Source organism: Nomascus leucogenys, chromosome 19, assembly GCF_006542625.1.
Source record: "Nomascus leucogenys isolate Asia chromosome 19, Asia_NLE_v1, whole genome shotgun sequence".
Taxonomy (NCBI): Eukaryota; Metazoa; Chordata; class Mammalia; order Primates; family Hylobatidae; genus Nomascus; species Nomascus leucogenys.
Window position 1 is genome coordinate 19,552,495 of NC_044399.1, and position 11,772 is coordinate 19,564,266.

The window sequence follows — 11,772 nt, forward strand, 5'->3', positions numbered from 1 at the left end:
AACACCGCCCAAGGCCAACAAGGAGCCTTGTCCGCGCATTCCAGCGGCAGAAACGGAATGTCTGGGCGAGGCGGCCAGCGGCGCGGTGGTCACCTCCCGCCCCTGCCCTGAGCCCCGAGCTGGCTGCAGCTGGGTGGGCTCGGCTGCTGTCGCAACCTCCGTCCTCCCAGTAACACCGGGGCAGCGGGGGCAGCCATCCGCGGCTGCAGCCTGCGCGGCCCTCCACTCTCCCTCCCACCCCAGCGGGGTCTGTGCCCCAGGTCCGGGATGGGGACCCCTGGGCTCTGCCTTCCCTTCTGCCACTGGTTCGCCCGCCTGGGGCTGAAGGTGAAACCCTGCTCCTCGCTCTACATTCCATTCCTCAGCCAAGTAACCCAAGTTTTGCTGTGGGCTCTTGTTTAAAAAAAAAAAAAAGAAAGAAAGAAAAGGCCTCACAGATTCTAGAGGCATGAATAGAAACGCTTTCATCCGAGCTTCAAATATCCACAAGCATTTGAACTTATATTACCGGGAATAGAAAGTCAAACATACATTCCCCAGAGAGCCCCGTTAGCTGGAAGGACAGCCTGTACCAACACAGGCTTCAAAGGCTCTCCCGAGACCCCATTTCCTCTCCGGAAGAGTTATCATGCTACAGGGCTGGAGGCCGCCAGGGGACCCCCATGGAACTCACTGTCTATGAGGAGGAGATTTGCATAAATGCGGTGTCTGTCTACGGGAACGTGGTGGATTTAGGAAAGAGACACTGACTGCCTGCGGAGACCAGGAAGACTTCTAAAACCAGGTGACATTTGAGCTGCGTCTTAAAACAATGAGCGCGAGTTCCAACAGAGCCTATCTGGTCGTCCTATTTCACTATTTTCCCTCTACAAGCGATCCTCCTCACAGGATCCTAAACCTCACTTCTCATATTTGTACCGCATGTTGGTAGCAGCATTATACACAATAGCCAAGAGGCGGAAGCAATCCAAGTGTCTCTCTTTGTATGAATGGAAAAGCAAAATGCAGTACAATGGAATACTGTTCAGCCTTAAAAGGGAGGAAATTTTGGCACATGCTACAACATGGATGAACCTTGAGAGTATTACGTTAAGTGAAATAAGCTAGTCACAAAAAGACAAATACTGTATGATTCCATTTACATGGGGAATCTAGAGTAGTCAAATTCATAGAGACAGAAAGAATGGTGGTTACCAGGAGCTGAGGGGAAGTGGGGATGGGGAGTTGTATAATGTATCAATGACATTGGGCAGTGATAGTCATGCTGAGGGAAAATGTCACTCAACTCCCAGTGAGGACTCACCAATTTAGAAGGACCTTAGAAGAAACGAGAAGTTTGTAATAATGAGAAGAGGACACTAAGAAGTTTGAAAGAAACTGTGCCAAGAAGAGGAGGGATTGATAAACAGTATTTGCAAGCTCTGATGGACACTTGTCATTCGTCTTGCTTTTAGAATGATCCCCAAAGCCTTTGAACCCTGCATTAGTCAGGGTTCTTGAGAGAAACAAAACCGATAAATTTTATGTATACATACATATATAGACAGGGTGGGGGCAGTAATTGAGATTATGAGGGATTGGCTGATTATGAGCCAATTATGAAGGCTGAGGAGTCCCACAGTCTGCTGTCTGCAAGCTGGGGGCCCAGGAAAGCCAGTGGTGTAATCCAGTCCAAGCCTGAAGGCCCAAGAGCAGGAGAGCCAATGACATAAGGCCCAGTCTGAGTCCAGAGACCCAAGAACCGGGAATGCTGATGTCCAAGGACAGGAGAAGCTGGTTGGCCCAGCTCGAGCAGAGAACACATTTGCTTTCCGCTGTCTTTTTGCTCTATTCAAGCCCTTAACAGATTGGATGATGCCCACTCCACTCACATTGATGAAGGTGATCTTCTTTGCTCAGTCTACTGATTCAAATGCTAATCTCTTCCAGCAACATCCTCACAGACACACCCAGAAATAATATTTAATAGCTATCTGGGCATCCATTAGCCCAGTCAAGACGACACATTAAAATTCACCATCACAAATACCTTCCTAAATTTAGGGATTTCCAACTTCATGAGTCAGCATCTCCCCAAGTTGACTCCAAGAACTTGCTTCCCCAGCATCTCTTGCAGCTAGGATGTACGTAAGTGGCCCAGACTTCATTGATCATCTGCGGTGTCTATGCCAAGCAGCAGTGACTCTAGGTCTCCCATACAGCAAACCTGCAGTATAATTTTGGGAATGGTTGATGACTGTGTGGCTTCCAAGCTTGATTCTTAAGCCTTTCCAGAAATTATTTGAACCACTTAATATCCAGGGCTACTTATGGATGGTGCAGGTGTACATTGCACAACTTCACAGGGGCACTATTCACATTTGTAGTCAACACATATTGATTATAACATTTGGAATTCCACTTCAACTGAGGAGTGATGCTTCTTGAGGAATGATTGGCTTTTCCATTTGCACTTTGAGCTAGTAGTGGGGCAAATAATACCCTTAATATATACTTTTTCTGTTTCTTTATTATTATTATAAATAGGGTCTCATTCTGTCACCCAGGCTTGAGTGCAGTGGTGCCATCAGAGCTCACTGCAACCTCAACCTTCTGGGCTCAAGCAATCCTCCAGGTTCAAGCAATCCTCCTGCCTCAGCCTCCCCAGTAGCTGGGACCACAGGTGTGCACCACCACGACCAACTAATTTTTTTTTTATTCTTTGTAGAGACAGAGTCTAATTATGTTGCCCAGGCTGATCTTGAACTCCTGGGCTCAAGCGATCCTCCCACCTCAGCTTGTCAAAGTACTAGGATTATACATGTGAGCCACCACGCTTAGCCTCTTTTTCAGCTCATTCTAGCAGGAACGGGTTCTGTTTGCACCAACAATGTGGATATATTAATCTTGTGGGGTTTTTTCTATTGCATACCACTGGGGGGCACTGTTTTAAAGAGCTCAAAATAAAAGTCTCAGCTCCCTGGTGAATGTCCCTACGCATTCGTTGTCAGTAACTCAGACAATTTCAGATTCTGGTGTATGAAAGTCATGCCATCTTGAATGAAATAGAAATTGTCTGATAAGTTTGTATCTCCAGAGTTCACACTCCAGGGTGGTTGTCTTACATCTGACGTCCAAAGATTGTAAAATAAAACAAAGGTAGCTCTTCTGACAGAGGAATTCAGGTGGCTGCAGGGCCTTCTTGCATGTCACCAACTCAACTGGCTGCTGGACCAGGTGGTAACTTTGCTTTCAGGTGTTTACATGGAAATATTGCAAAAGCTATATTTCTCCACCACTGCATATTATCTTATACTACTTTGTCAAGATAAAGACTAGAATAATTTTTCGATAACCTAAAGACTTAGGTCATAAAAAAGCCAAACAAAGGTTTTTTGAACTATTCAAAAATCTAAGAAATACAATAAAGATTTATATATACACTTTACATTGTTTTTATAATTTTATTAGTTTTAAAATAGGTAATACATGCACTTGGTCTAAACTTTGAAAAGAAAAAAGAAACCGACCAAATGTTAGGATTACTTTCAACTTTGCATCACTTCTTATAAGCAATAAATTCAACATGTTGGGAGAATTATTTTTCTCACAACTAGGATTTCAGCAGTAGAATAAGACTTGCGAGCTACTTAAGGAAACACTTATCTCCTGCTTTGCTGCCCTTAATGTGTGGATTTTGTTCCCAAGGCTGCTGGAACTCCAAGTATCATGTTGGCATTCCAGGATGAAGGAAGAGGGAAGGCCAAAGGCCAAAGAGCAAAGGACAAAAAGAGGTTTGCTGCTGACATCTCATGGCCACACCTGGCCACAAGGGAGTCTTGAAAGGTAAGTTTTTAGCTTTTTTGATCCACAGTGAAGAAGGCAAAGGAAAACGCATTGGAATGGGAGTTGACAGCTAACCTGTGGCATATACTACAGGTATACGGTGAAAAGGAACTATCCCAACCACCCTTGCCAATGACACCACTGTTGCCAATGTCTTGAATGTGCATAGACTTGTAGGTGTAAACATTGAAAAATATGTGGCCAGGCGCGGTGGCTCAAGCCTGTAATCCTAGCACTTTGGAAGGCCGAGGTGGGCGGATCACGAGGTCAGGAGTTCGAGACCATCCTGGCCAACATAGTGAAACCCTGTCTCTACTAAAAATACAAAAAAATTAGCAGGGCGTGGTGGCAGGCGCCTGTAGTCCCAGCTACTCGGGAGGCTGAGGCAGGAGAATGGCATAAACCCGGGAAGCGGAGCTTGCAGTGAGCCGAGATGGTGCCACTGCACTCCAGCCTGGGGGACAGAGCCAGACTCTGTCTCAAAAAAAAAAAAAAAAAAAAAAAAAAATTGAAAAATATGTGTGCAGACATCCACTGTTCTATTGAAAGAAGACATGTGTTTGCAACTTTAGACCAAAAAATCTACCCCCAAACAAGTTGAAAAGGCCTTTGATTCCACGGATGCATTGGAGAAAATGTTGTCAAAAGATGTCCCAAGGCTTCTTAAATCTGATAAATGACAGACCATGTACTTGGAGAAAAAATTTGTTTTGTTTTATTTTGTTTTCAAAACTATCTCAATCCCAAGATGGAAGTCTTTTCCGGAAAGTATAGAACTCTTTACCTATGTTTTTTGCAACTTACCCACCTGAAAAAACCAAGTAACTATGAAAAATGAATATGTTCAATAGCCTACAAGTTGTATTGCCATCTTTGTTTTTTAATTGCCACAGTGATTAAGATAGTACAAATTATGGATTGGTACTACCTATTAATATTTATTTTATTAAATAAATATTTCTAGACTGGATGTGGTAGCTCATGCCTGTGATCCCAGCACTTTGGGAGGTGGGAGGATCGCTTGAGCCCAGGAGTTCAAGACCAGCCTGGGCAACATAGTGAGACTCCATCTTTATGAAAAATTTTTAAAAAATTAGCCGGGTGTGGTGGCACACACCTATGGTCCCAACTACTCGGGAGACTGAGGTAGGAGGACCGCTTCAGCTCAGGAGGTTGAGGCTACAGTAAGCCATGATCGTAGCACTGCACTCCAGCCTGGGCGACAGAGTGAGACACTGTCTCAATCAATCAATCAGTCAATATTTCTGTGAATAAGCAGAAAACATGGAAACTAAATCTAAACTCTTGTGTTTTAAGGCCTGTGCCTATTTTAAATACCAAATTCTTAGCTATATGAGAGTAGCTTGCAAATGAGATGAGGTTGAAGGCAAAGTTTGGCTTGTTCTAAAAAAAGAAAAAAAAACACTATTTCTGAAACATAGGAAGCACATTTCATTATTGCCAGTAAGTTCTGAAGAGGGCTGTTAATGACCTACTATTATTAACTAACATTTACAACTTAAGACATATTTCTATTCAAAATAGTAGAATCAATATTTGAAAAGAGCAACTCATAACACTTTTGCTTCCTTTAATAAAATATTGGTTTTAATTTTTATTGTTTCATTTTAGAAGTACAAGCATGAGCATTAAGTTTCACTAGTAAATAAAAAAACAATTATCAAGTCAGCCAATTCACTGTAATGTCTTCCCCAGAGTTGATTCTCTGAAGCCATATTGTAAATTAGGTTTTTCAAATTTATTTTTACCACAATTCACTATAACGACACATTTTATGAGCCAGTTACTACACAAAAATATAATAGATATATACAACAGAAATGAGTTGTTGTTTTGTTGTTGTTGTTGTTTTGAGACGGAGTCTTGCTCTGTCACCCAGGCTGGAGTACAGTGGTGCGATCTCTGCTCACTGCAAGCTCCGCCTCCCGGGTTCACGCCATTCTCCTGCCTCAGCCTCCTGAGTAGCTGGGACTACAGGCGCCCGCCACTATGCCTGGCTAATTTTTTTTTTTTTTTTTTTTTTTTTAGTAGAGACGGGGTTTCACCGTGTTAGCCAGGATGGTCTCGATCTCCTAACCTCGTGATCCGCCCGCCTCAGCCTCCCGAAGTGCTGGGATTACAGGCGTAAGCCACCGCGCCCGGCCCAGAAATGAGTTTTATAAAGCAATATTGACAACACATGTGATGCACTCTAATGATTCCTATTTTATTCAACTCCACTCATTTCTATTTCATTTTCTTAAAAATCTGACTATAAACATCTAAATAGAATTCATGATTTACTAATGTTTGAAAACCTCTTTATTAAATAGATTTTCTTCTGCTGCCTCTGCCCTTTCAATCTACAAGTGTCCGGTTTGTTGCTTCAGTGGGCCTTGCTCACTTTGTAATTATTTAATATGTATTAAACGCATTTATTCCATCAGACTCCACTAGAGCATAGGCTCCAAGAGGGCAGAGGCAATGCTTGCATTGTTTGCTACTAAATTCCCAGAAATTCTATCTTACCACATGCAGGTTCACAACCTGTGTTAGGACTGAGACTTCAGGAAATGGGAGATCATGGAACAGAGCTGATATTCAGCCTTTCCTTGGCAGAGTAGTCAACAGGCACGATAGATTGTAGGAAGAGAAACAGCCTGGCACTGCTTTTTCCAGGAATTGAGTGGTGGCGAGTGCTCTGTTTCGCTTCACTGACTGACAACAGACTGCCCTGTGCTGGGCATTGGCTCCACAGACCATCTCTTCCTTGGCCTTCTCTAGCAGTGGAGTGAGATCCTCCTCCAACATCAGGCTCCTTCTAGGGAAGGAGTTTGGGGGAGACGCAGCCTAAAGTGTAATGTCTGTTTCAGCACATTAGCATGTGAGCATCTGTGGAAATTAAAACTATTTAACCAAGGCTAGAAAGTAAATTAAGAGTTGCTTTTCTTTAAAAAATTCACTTTAATATTGCTATAATTTTTTTACGATTCTAAAAAACGATTTATTAGTCAACTTTGACTAGGTTATGCTATGGTAACCAATGGCCCCACACTCATGTTCTTATAACAAAGAACCTTTATTTCTTGCTGTGTTATGTGTCCTTCATAGGTTGGCTGCAGCTCTCCTTCATGTCTTCTTCATTCTGGCACCCAGACATAGGAGCAGGCCCTATCTGGAATGTGCTGGTCTTGAGGCAAAAGAAGGAAAAAAGATGGTGGAATCATGCATCTGCAAGAAGGTGGCAAATCAATTTCATTCACGTTATTGGCTGAAGCAAGTCACGTGGCCAAGCCTGATGGCAGCGGTTGGGAAATATTAATATCAACTTTTTCCTGGAAAAATGGCAAATACTTGGAAACTATAACAGGATCTGGCACAATTTACTTAGACATTGCTTATGATGGGGATAGATGGGTGCCCTCAGAGGGCACTTCTCTTAGAAGATTCAACAAGAGCCCTGCATCTCCCATTCCAGGTTGGCTTCTCCTCAAGAGGCCACTCACATTGGCTGATCTAATCCTAACCACTTTCTAACAGCTTTTCATCTTCATAAGTAGATAGCCTTGGTGGGGCAATTTCTTTGTTCTTGTTGCTTGGTGTCCTGTGAGTAGGGAAACTGCTAGCTCTCAGCTCAGGCCAAATGGGAAGCATGGTTGGAATCTGCTTCCAACAAGTTGTCACTCCCAAGAGTCATGCCCTTTCTTGACTTTGGGTTGTGCACAGCCTGACTCTAAAATCTCTGAGGACACATGCAAGGCCATGGATCCCAAGATATATTTTTTCCACATCCTAGACTTACTGATTTATGACAAAACATGCATTTGTGCTATTTACAGAAACCTCCAATGGAAGCCTTTTCATATCTCTCAGAGGTTCAGTCTGTTCCAGCTCTGGGTGCAAAGGAAACAAAAGGGGAAGGAGGCCTGTAGTCCCCATACCCTGATGCAGTGGGCCTACAACTGGACTGTCAGAATCACCCGGGAGGCCTTATCAAAGACAGATTCCTGGACCCCCACCCTATATGTGCTGAATCAGATGGTTGGGTTCTGGGCCCAGGAATTTCCAGTTTCTGGAGGTGTATTAGTCTGTTCTCATGCTGCTAATAAAGACATACTTGAGACTGGGTAATTTATAAAGAAAAGAGGTTCAATGGACTCACAGTTCCACATGGCTGGGGAGCCCTCACGATCATGGCAGAAGGCAAAGGAGAAGCAAAGACACATCTTACATCATGGCAGGCAAGAAAGCTTGTGCAGGGGAACTCCCATTTATAAAACCATCAGCTCTCGTGAGACTTATTCACCACCACAAGAACAGTATGGGGGAAACCACCCCCATGACTCAATTATCTCTGCCTGGCACCAACCTTGACACATGGGGATTATTACAATTCAAGGTAAGATTTGGGTGGGGACACAGCCAAATCATATTATTCTGCCCCTGGCCCCTCCCAAATCTCATGTATTCACATTTCAAAACCAATCATGCCTTCCCAACAGTCCACTAAAGTTTTAACTCATTTCAGCATTAACTCAAAAGTCCACAGTTCCAAAGTCTCATCTGAGAGAAGGGAAGTCCCTTCAGCCTATAAGCCTGTAAGATCAAAAGCAACTTAGTTACTTCCTAGGTTCAAGGGTGATACAGGCAATTAGTAAATACACCTGTGCCAAATAATAGAAATTGACAAAAACGAGAGGGCTAGAGACCCCGTGCAAGTCTGAAATCCTGGGGAGGGGTAGTCATATCTTAAAGCTCCAAAATGACCTCCTTTGACTCTGTGTCTCACATTCCAGGTCAAACTCATGCAAGAAGTAGATTCCCATGGTCTTGAGCAGCTGTGCCACTGTGGCTTTGCAGGGTACAGCCCCCCTCTTGGTTGCTCTCAAGGCTGGCACTGAGTGTCTGCAGTTTTTCCAGGTGCATAGTGCAAGCTGTCAGTGGATCTACCATTCTGGGGTCTGAAGGATAGTGCCCCTCTTCTCACAGCTCCACTAGGCAGTGCCCCAGTGGGGACTCTGTGTGGGGGCTCCTACCCCACATTTCCCTTCTGCACTGCCCTAGTAGAAATTTTCCATGAGGGCTCTGCCCCTGCAGCAAACTTTTGTCTGGACATCCAGGCATTTCCATACATTCTCTGAAATCTAGGAGGAAGTTCCCAAGCCTCAATTCTTGATTTCTGTGCACCTGCAGGCTCAACATCACGTGGAAGCCAACAAGGCTTGGGGCTTGCACCCTCTGAAGCAATGGTCTGAGCTCTTTGTTGGCCCCTTTTAGCCACAGGTGGGATGCAGAGCACCAAGTACCCAGACTGCACAAAGCAGCAAGGCCCTGGGCTGGGCCCACAAAAACATTTTTTCCTCCTAGGCCTCTGGGCCTGTGGTGGGAGGGGCCGCCATGAAGACCTCTGACATGCCCTGGATATATTTTCCCCGTTGTCTTGATGGTTAACATTTGGCTTCTCATCACTTATGCAAATTTCTGCAGCAGCTTGAATTTCTCCTTAGGAAATGGGTTTTTCTTTTTTATTGCATCATCAGTCTGCAAATTTTCTGAACTTTTATGCTCTGCTTCCCTTTTAAATAGAAGTTCCTATTCCAAACCATATCTTTGTGAACACATAAAACAAAATACTTTTAGCAGCACCCAGGTCACCTCTTGAACACTTTGCCGCTTAGAAATTTCTTCCATCAGATGCCCTAAATCATCTCTCTCAAGTTAAAAATTCCAAAAATCTCTAGGACAGGGGCAAAATGCCACCAGTCTCCTTGCTAAAACATAGCAAGAGTCACTTTTGCTACAGTTCCCAATAAGTTCCTCATCTCCATCTGAGACCACCTCAGCCTGGACTTTATTGTCCATATCACTGTCAGCATTTTTGTCAAAGCCATTCAACAAGTCTCTAGAAAGTTCCAAACTTTCCCACACTTTTTTGTCTTCTTCTGAGCCCTCCAAACTGTTCCAACCTCTGCCTGTTACCCAGTTCCAAAGTCACTTCCACATTTTTGAGTATCTATACAGCAGCAATTTACCAATATCAATACCAGTACCAATTGACTGTATTAGTCTGTTCTCTTGCTGCTAATAAAGGCATAACCGAGACTGGGTAACTTATAAAGGAAAGAGGTTTAATGGACTCACAGTTCCACATAGCTGGGGAGCCTGCATAATCATGGCGGGAGGCAAAGAAGAAGCAAAGGCACATGTTACATGGTGGCAGGCAAGAGAGCTTGTGCAGGGGAACTCCCATTTATAAAACCATCACATTTCATGAGACTTATTCACTACCATGAGAACAGTATGGGGGAAACTGCTCCCATGATTCAATTATCTCTATGTGGCCCCACCCTTGACACGTGGGGATTATTACAATTGAAGGTGAGATTTGTGTGGAGACACAGCCAAACCATATCAGGAGGCAACTGCTATGCTGGGGGAGTTTGTGTCCTGCAGTTTGTAGTATCTCATTCGAATGATCTTGGCAATAGGCCTGTATCTGCAGTAAGAGCAGGTGCAAAGAAATGGCCACCAGCAAGGAAACTGCACAGTGGCCCCGTGTCTTTGTTATGAACGGGACTTGCTGAGCATCTGGATCTGTGGTCATGAAACATCTGGAGCCAGTGAGTGACTATCCTCCCACTTCCTTCTCTCCACACCACACTTCTCAACAGCTGTCACTTCTTAACCCATTTCTTACTGCCTCCCCTGTACCATCCTGGGGCAAGTGCTCTTCCTGCCTCCCCCGCACTATCCTAAGGAAAGTGCTCTCCTAAGTGCATAATGGCTCAGATCACCACGCCCAGAGGACTCTTGGTAGAGTTTAGACCACCCTGTTTTTGGCAGGAGATCCAGTGTTAGCCCCTTCATCCCAGGTTGTCCTATAGTCCTGATTCTACACTGTCTCTCTCATTTGCCACTTCCTTTTCTTCTTTCCACACTCTATGAAGTGTGGAAGTCCACAGGCTTTTTGCTAAATCAGCTTTTAAAAAGGTAAATCGATTTTTTTTCTTAGTATAAAAGTAACATATACTTTACTATACAGAATGTAGAAACTAGATAAGCAAAAGAATGGAAAGACCATCCATAGACTACTACCCAAAGATAAGCTCTGTGGTATTATCTCTTTTGTCTCTGCTTATATATTCATACATTTTTATTAAAAATGAGACCATGCTATGTTGTAGGGTTATAACTTGCTTTCTGTACTTAACATATAGTGAACACTTTTCTGTTATATTCTTCAAATACAACATTTTTAATGACTGTACTATATTTCATTTACTTAACCAATTTTCCATTGTGGGACATGTAGTTTCTACTTGTTTTTAATTGCAAGTTGTGCTTCACTGAATCTCTTTTTGTGAATCTTTGTGAATTACTATTATTTCCCTAGAAGAAATTACTAGAAATGGAAGGGCTGAAATGACTAGGTCTTCTCTGATACCTTGTGTACCATCTATGTTAGGAGTCTCAACTACCAGGGTGGTTTCAGCTACCACCTCTATATTGCTAATTTCCAGATTTGTGTCTCTTGTCCCAACCTACTCCTGAGCAATAAAACTACATTTGTAACTCTGCTTTTGTACTCCTCTATTCAAAGGTCACAAAAGTACCTCATGCTCAACCATAACCAAGAATGAACTCATCTTCCTCTTTTTTAAAAAAGTTCACTCTCCTTTATTCCCCATTTATTCCACTATTCCTCTGGCCAGACAGGCATGAAAGAAATCTTGATGACCTCCTTCCTCTCTTGATCCTTTCATATTAAGTTGCAAAGTCTTTGATTGACATCTCTACCAGTTCAAGTCCTAACCACCTCTCAAGGCCTATCTCAAATCTGCTCACTGTAGGAAGCTTATCATCCCTTTTCCAGCCAGACAGGATCCTTGAAGGAGAGAAAAGAGAGGACAGAGGAAATATTTGAAGAGATAATGACTGAAATTTTTC